This window comes from Rhinopithecus bieti, unplaced genomic scaffold (genome assembly GCF_001698545.2).
Source record: "Rhinopithecus bieti isolate Rb0 unplaced genomic scaffold, ASM169854v2 scaffold_18354, whole genome shotgun sequence".
NCBI lineage: Eukaryota > Metazoa > Chordata > Mammalia > Primates > Cercopithecidae > Rhinopithecus > Rhinopithecus bieti.
In genome coordinates, this window is record NW_016809835.1 from 2,570,378 (window position 1) to 2,576,909 (window position 6,532).

General features: G+C 43.3%; 1 pseudogene; it reads left to right on the forward strand.

The window, feature by feature from the left end:
• Window positions 1-576: 576 nt before the first annotated feature.
• On the forward strand, window positions 577-4,878 carry LOC108541127 (60S ribosomal protein L10a pseudogene; annotated as a pseudogene).
• Window positions 4,879-6,532: the final 1,654 nt, after the last annotated feature.

Below are 6,532 nucleotides of genomic sequence, written 5' to 3' on the forward strand. Positions count from 1 at the left end.
GGTGATTTTACTTTGGAAAAGAAAAAGGAGAAATAGAAGGTAAAGTCCTAGGAACTGGACTTTATCTTAATCATCTGTCTCTTCTCACACTTGGAGTGACAGGAACAGAGAATGAGGATGGAAATGGTATGATTGATACACATACAAAATCTTACCCGTGGTTAAGACTTTCAGGGGAAATTTAGACCACAGCCTTGGCTTCCCAGTAGTCGCTACCCTTTGGAGTAGTTCTGTTTTTAAAAATCAAAAACATAGCATTTGGAGGCTTCAGATAGAAATTATTACAAAAAAATTGACAGCATTTCTCTTCATCAAAGGTGATGCTGTATAGCAAACAGTTTCTGTGGAGGACAGGCAATTTTAAGCTCGTGACTATTACAGAGATGAGGAGGGAGAGGGACTAAAAAGAGTCCTTGCGTAAGAAGATGAAGCCAGCTGTGAAACATTCTCTGAGCTTACAGGGGCCCTCCACAGTTATGCGTGCCTAAATCACCTCGAGTCTCTTCCTATTCCAGTCCATCTGACACCTGTCTCCAGGCTAATCCTTCTAATCTGAACAGCTGTCTTGGAGACGTAATGCCTTGCCTTGCCTTCAGTGACTCCCCAAGGCCTCCAAAAACGTCAGTTACGCCCTGGCCTGGCCTTTATATTGTGCAAGAATCTGGCTGCCTCTGACATTTAATCTCCCTCTATTCCAACAGAAATCTGTCACTCTAGTGCCCACACCATTTTCTATTTACCCACCGGCACATATTTATCTGTAATGGTCTCCATTTTCTTCATCTGGAATATCTCCCTCTAACCCCTTCTCAACCACCACCTTCAATGTATGATGCAAAGAGTGTGATTTGGAATTAGAGAGATCTGGGTTAAATTCTAGCTCTACTACCTGCTTGCTGTGTGTTGCTGGGCAGGTGTTTCACCTTCTCTGAACCTCAGGTTCCTCATCTGTACACCAGGTTCTCTATACACACCATGTTCATGGTAGATGCTCAGTAAAGGTTAGCTCCTTTTTCCTGCATATCTACCCAGCTCCCATGCATCCTCCCAAGCTCCTAAATCCACTAATTTCTATAATATGGGCCATAGCATAGGGTTTGCATGTGAGCATAAGTTTTATGTTCAGTGTTGCAGATTCACCTCTATTCATTAAAGGTGTCATGAAGGAATGGGCCAGGTTAGGAATATAGAGATCATAAGACCTCAGGATAAAGCTCAGAGACCGAGGCATATGGGTTCATTCTCTGCCAATGGCACACTGAAATTTCAGCCTCAGGGGAGTGGAACCCAATAGGAGTACTTGGAAAATAGCCAAGCAGTTCACAGACGGGAAATTATACCATTGCCATGACTCACTGTTAGATAGTTGAAGGAGTTCCTGAATAACTTTTTTTTTTGTAATTCCCAAGAAATTTACAAAAGATGCCAATTGGCAGATTCAGTTCCATGGCACTTGAGGCTTATTTTATTTTATTTTATTTTAAAGCAGATACATTAGACATGCTTACAATTCCTCTTCCCCTTCTAAAAAATTTGCCCCACCAACAGATGCTTAATTTGCCAGATAATTTGCCATGTGATGAAAGCTCTCTTCGGCCATTTCTGATTGGCGCAATGGTAGGCACCTGACCAAAGGGCAGCCATTCCCATAGGCTGGACAATAACTATGAGCTATGTCCTAGTGCAAAAAAGGTGAGCTGAGCCAATCATGTTCTCTGTCTTTCCTAAAACTAGGAAACACAGAAGGAATGAGTCCATAGCAATGAGAACAGAAACTGCAAGGATGCTGTGATATTATAAAGTATACATTTGGTCTTTGTCTAATTTTCTGTCATATAGCTCCTAAATCCTTGAAATCTCCAAAGTGATAAGAGTATCATTTGTATGCAAATGAGATGACTGGTGGCTGGCAGCCCTAGGTTGCTTCAGGATGGGGGCTGATCCCATGAAAGACCAAGGGGGGATTATAGGGTTGGAACGTTCAACCCAATTCTCTAACCTTGGGGGAGGCTGAAGGTTAAGTTGATCATCAATGGCCAGTGATTTAGTCAATCATGCCTAAATGAAGTTTTCCTAAAACCCAAAAGTACTGAGTTCATGGAACTTCCAGATAGCCGAACAGGGGGAGGTTCCTGGAGGTTGGCTCGCCTGGGGAGGGCATGGAAGAGCCTTGCCTCTTCCGACATGCTTCACCCTATGCTTCTCTTTCATCTGGCTTTTATTTATATCTTTTGTAACACCCTTCATGATAAACCAGTAAACCTAAGTGTTTCCCTGAGTTCTGTGAGCCACTCTAGCAGATTAATCAAACCTAAGGAGGGGGCCATGGGACCCCTGATTTATAGCTGGCTGGTCAGAGCACAGGTAAAACAACCTGGAACTTGTGATTGCCATGGGAAGTGGAGGGCAGTCTGGTGGGACTGAGCCCTGGACCTGTGGGATCTGACGCCATCTCCAGGTGGACAGTGTCAGAACTGAATTGAATTAGAGGATACCCAGCTGGTGTCTGCTGCAGAACTTACTGCTTGCTTGGTGTTGAGACAATACACCCACACATTTGGTCGCAGAAGCGTTGTATGTTGTGAGAGCACAGTGGGAGAAACAGGGTATGTTTTTTTCCTATATCCTTAGAGATGCCCTGAGGGAGAGTCAGGGACATAGCAAGCAAAACCTATGAGTAAGTTACAGTTAGGGAGGTTCAGAAACCTCTAATAAGCAGGATGAGCCAGGCGGTAGAGAGGAGATCGGAGCAGAAGCACGAGGAAGAAGAAACCATGAGAAAGCGATGGAGACAGCACCGGGTCCCCAGAGCTGGCCAGTCTCTCAGGTGACCTCAGTCCCTAATGCTATCTCAATTCCTACAGTAAAACCCCCTGGTCTCAAGCTTACTTACAGCAGTATTCCTTAAAAACAAAAGAACCCAACTTAGGAGGAAAACAGTGACATATTTTACTGCAAGAAAATGAAATACAACTACTCTGAACACATGCACTATTACACAAGTCACAAACCCAGGAGAATCATGAGGATTTATTTTCAATAACACACAAGGTGCAGGGTTAGACTATCTTAAAGGACAAACTGTTTTCTCAGAGTTTTGAAAGAAGGGGGCCTCTTAGGATTTCTGAGAGCAGCCACTAGAGTGTGAGACTTTAGGAATGTTTCCACCTGCTCCGAGGACTCTGACCATCCCTGACGGAAAATGCCAGAGTGACTTGATAGAGCCCTCCTTGGCAATGAGAAGTAGTGCAACCTGTGCCCTGGGATGGATGTGCACCTGCTAGCTCCATGACCCTCAGTGAGTCACTTCATCTCCTTGAGACTCAGTTCTTCCTTTGTGATAGGTGACCAGCAAAGTGACTTCTGGGATATGAATCTTCTAAGTAAATGTCTTCTTTCACTAGATTAGGAAGGGGGGGCAGCCTAGAAGAAGAAAGACTGTGGACCAGGAGTCAAGAAAGCTGCATTACGGCCCTGTCACTTGCTGGCTGGGCAAGCTGAGCAGCTGTCTGACTTGTCTTGTTCTCACTCACAAAATGAGGAAGTTGATTTGTGTGTCATCAAAAGGGCATTTTCACTCCAAATTCTGTGATTCTAAGACCTAAACATTCCTCAACCTATGATTCCAATGGCTCTTGACATCTGTATTTAAAATTCTTTACTGTGTTTTTCCCCCACCCTTAGCTGTGTAGAAAGAGGTCTGTGCCACAATTTCTAGGAGAACTTATTTCTTTCAATTTGTCCAGCTACAGACTCAGTGTAAAGAATGTTGGGGGGAAATCTGGTGTGAGTTTCACTCCAGCACTAGTTGGAACAGACATGTGGACTAATTTCGATTCCTAATGGCACAAGATCAGGGCTGGTTGCTGATGGAGAATGTGAAGTCTAAAAAGGAAGACAGACCAGGCCGTATTCAAAGGAAAGATGTGTCCTCTTCCCAGAAAACTATAAATCCATAAATGGAAAGTGAAGGTGCGATTCCCAAAGTGATCCTGAGAAGTATTTTAAACGTCCTTCTCAAAAATATTAAATTTATTGGTGGAAATCAGAAGTTTTGAGGTCCATAGACACGGTGGTAGAGGCCAACAGAAAAAGCCAAGAACAAACACAGCTAGTTATAAAAGAAGTTTACTGTCCTGCAATTTCAGTAAAAACCTAAAGGCACACATGACTCCAAGATACTGAAGGTCAGTGACTCATTGTTTCACCAGTTAGTTAAATGAAGGTGCAAGATTCTACAGTAACACTCTTTTCTTGTTTCTGTGTCATGAGGCACCAAGAGCAGCAAAGCCTCTTGAGATACTCTGTACTAGGCATCCGCACAAGAACCAGTGCAAGCACTGGACATTTTTGGGTATAGCTGAAGATCACCTTGAAGAACGATGAACTCAGAAGAACAAGCACTTCCCCTGAAGGCTTTAGTCCACTCCCTGCTCCAAGCTCTCTGTGTGTGCAATGGGGACCAACAACACTTTGATGAAGCCAATGCTGTGGCTATCACCATGTGAGCTTCGAGGTGCTGAAGAAACTCAACCAGAAAAAGAAACTCATCAAGAAGCTGGCCATAAAGTGTGATGACTCTGATCAAACACATCCTCAGCCCCAGCCCGAATAAAGCCAGCAAATTCCCTTCCCTGCTCATGCACAATGAAAAACTTGGTGGCCAGAGTTGATGAGATGAAGTCTACCATCAAGTTCCAGACGGAGGTGCTGTGTCTGGCCATGACCATTGGCCACGTGAAGATGACAGACGATGAGCTTGTGTACAACATCCTTCTAGATGTTAGCTTCCTGGTGTCACTGCTCAGGGTGAATTGGCAGAATGTCCAGGCTTTATACATCAAGAGCACCACGGGCAAGCCCCAGCACCCGGACTAAGACATGGCCTGGTAAGTCCTAGTGCCACCAAAAAACAAAAACAAAAACTAATCAACTCTACAGTAGCTTATTATATCTGATTACTTTAGATCAACCACCTCTCTGCGTGGCTGATCTAAAATAATCAGATACAGGCTGGGTGTGGTGGCCCACGCTTGTAATCCCAGCACTTTGGGAGGCCGAGGCAGGTGGATCACTTGAGGTCAGGAGTTCAAGATCAGCCTGGCCAACATGGTGAAGCCCCATCTCTACAAAAATACAAAAATTAGCCAGGTGTGGCGGCCTGTGCCTGTGATCCCAGCTACTCAAGAGGCTGAGGCAGGAGAATCACTTGAATCTGGGAGGCGGAGGTTGCAGTGAGCCGAGATTGCGCCACTGCACTCTAGCCTGGGTGACAGAGCGAAACTCTGTTTCAAAATAAATTAAATCAATCAATCAATAAAATAGATACAAAAGACATGGGCCAATAATTCACAGAATAAATATCTGTAGGAAAGAAAGATACGAAAAGGTGTTCAACTGCAATGGTCATTAAAATAACATTTAAAATGACTTTTCATTTTTTGCCCATAAGAGTGACAACAAATAAATAAGTGGCATCCAGTGCCGGTAATGGTGTAAGGAATTAGCCAATCCTATGTACAGTAGGTAATATAAAATTTTAAATAGGCATAGCCATTGACCTAGCAATATCAATCCTAAAAGTTCAGCCTTGAGATATTCTTCTGTGGGTATTTACTTAATGTTGATTTGCTCTTAATAGCAAAAACTGGAAGCTACTCACATTGGTAGTGGGTTGGTTAAACAAACTTTGTCCATCCAAATAATAGAGTACTATACATATCCCTTTTTTAAAGGATGAATTATATCTAAATCCACTGATGTGGGAAGATTTCCATGTGGAAAAACAAGTTTTAGAAGATAATGCATAGTACGATCTGATTTTCTTAAAAGGTGTCCACATGTACACACACACTCTAAAGGGTCCTTGCCAATCTCCATTCCTTACATCTCGCCACCCCCACTTCACACTTCGGATTCCAGTGCCATAGGGAACCTCCGGCTTCCCTGATGTGTCATGCATTCTCTTAAGAACACGTGCTTCCATCTGCCTGGAGCACTGACCTCCTGCTCAGTACCTGCCTAATTCCTCACCTTAATCCTATGTTACTGCAGGAATCTGGAAGGGTATACACCAGACTGTTAACACGGATGTTCCTGAGGCTGAGGTGTCAGGGTATTTTCACCTTCTGTATCATACTTTCCTGAATTGTTTGAATTCCTAACAATGATAATAAATTGCAATTATTTTAAGATTAGGAAAAAAGAACACTGCAACTATACAGACTACAACTGAAAAATAAAGAGATCAAAAGATCAGATTTTTGCCTCTTGTCCTACAACTATTGCTACATTTTGTCCTCTATAAATTTCTCCAGTTCCAGCTAGACAGCACCCATCTGTGGACTCACAATCTCCAAATAAAGCCTGAAAAATCTAGGATAGAGGGAGTGAGACAGAGAGGAAAAGGAGGAGATGACTTGCTAGTGTTTTAAAAAGACAGTGCTTCCAAATTTGAGGTTAGGAGACTTGAGTATTTTCAGTACTACGGAATGAAAGCCCAGGCTTTGGTTCATTGCCCAGCTTCTCAGAG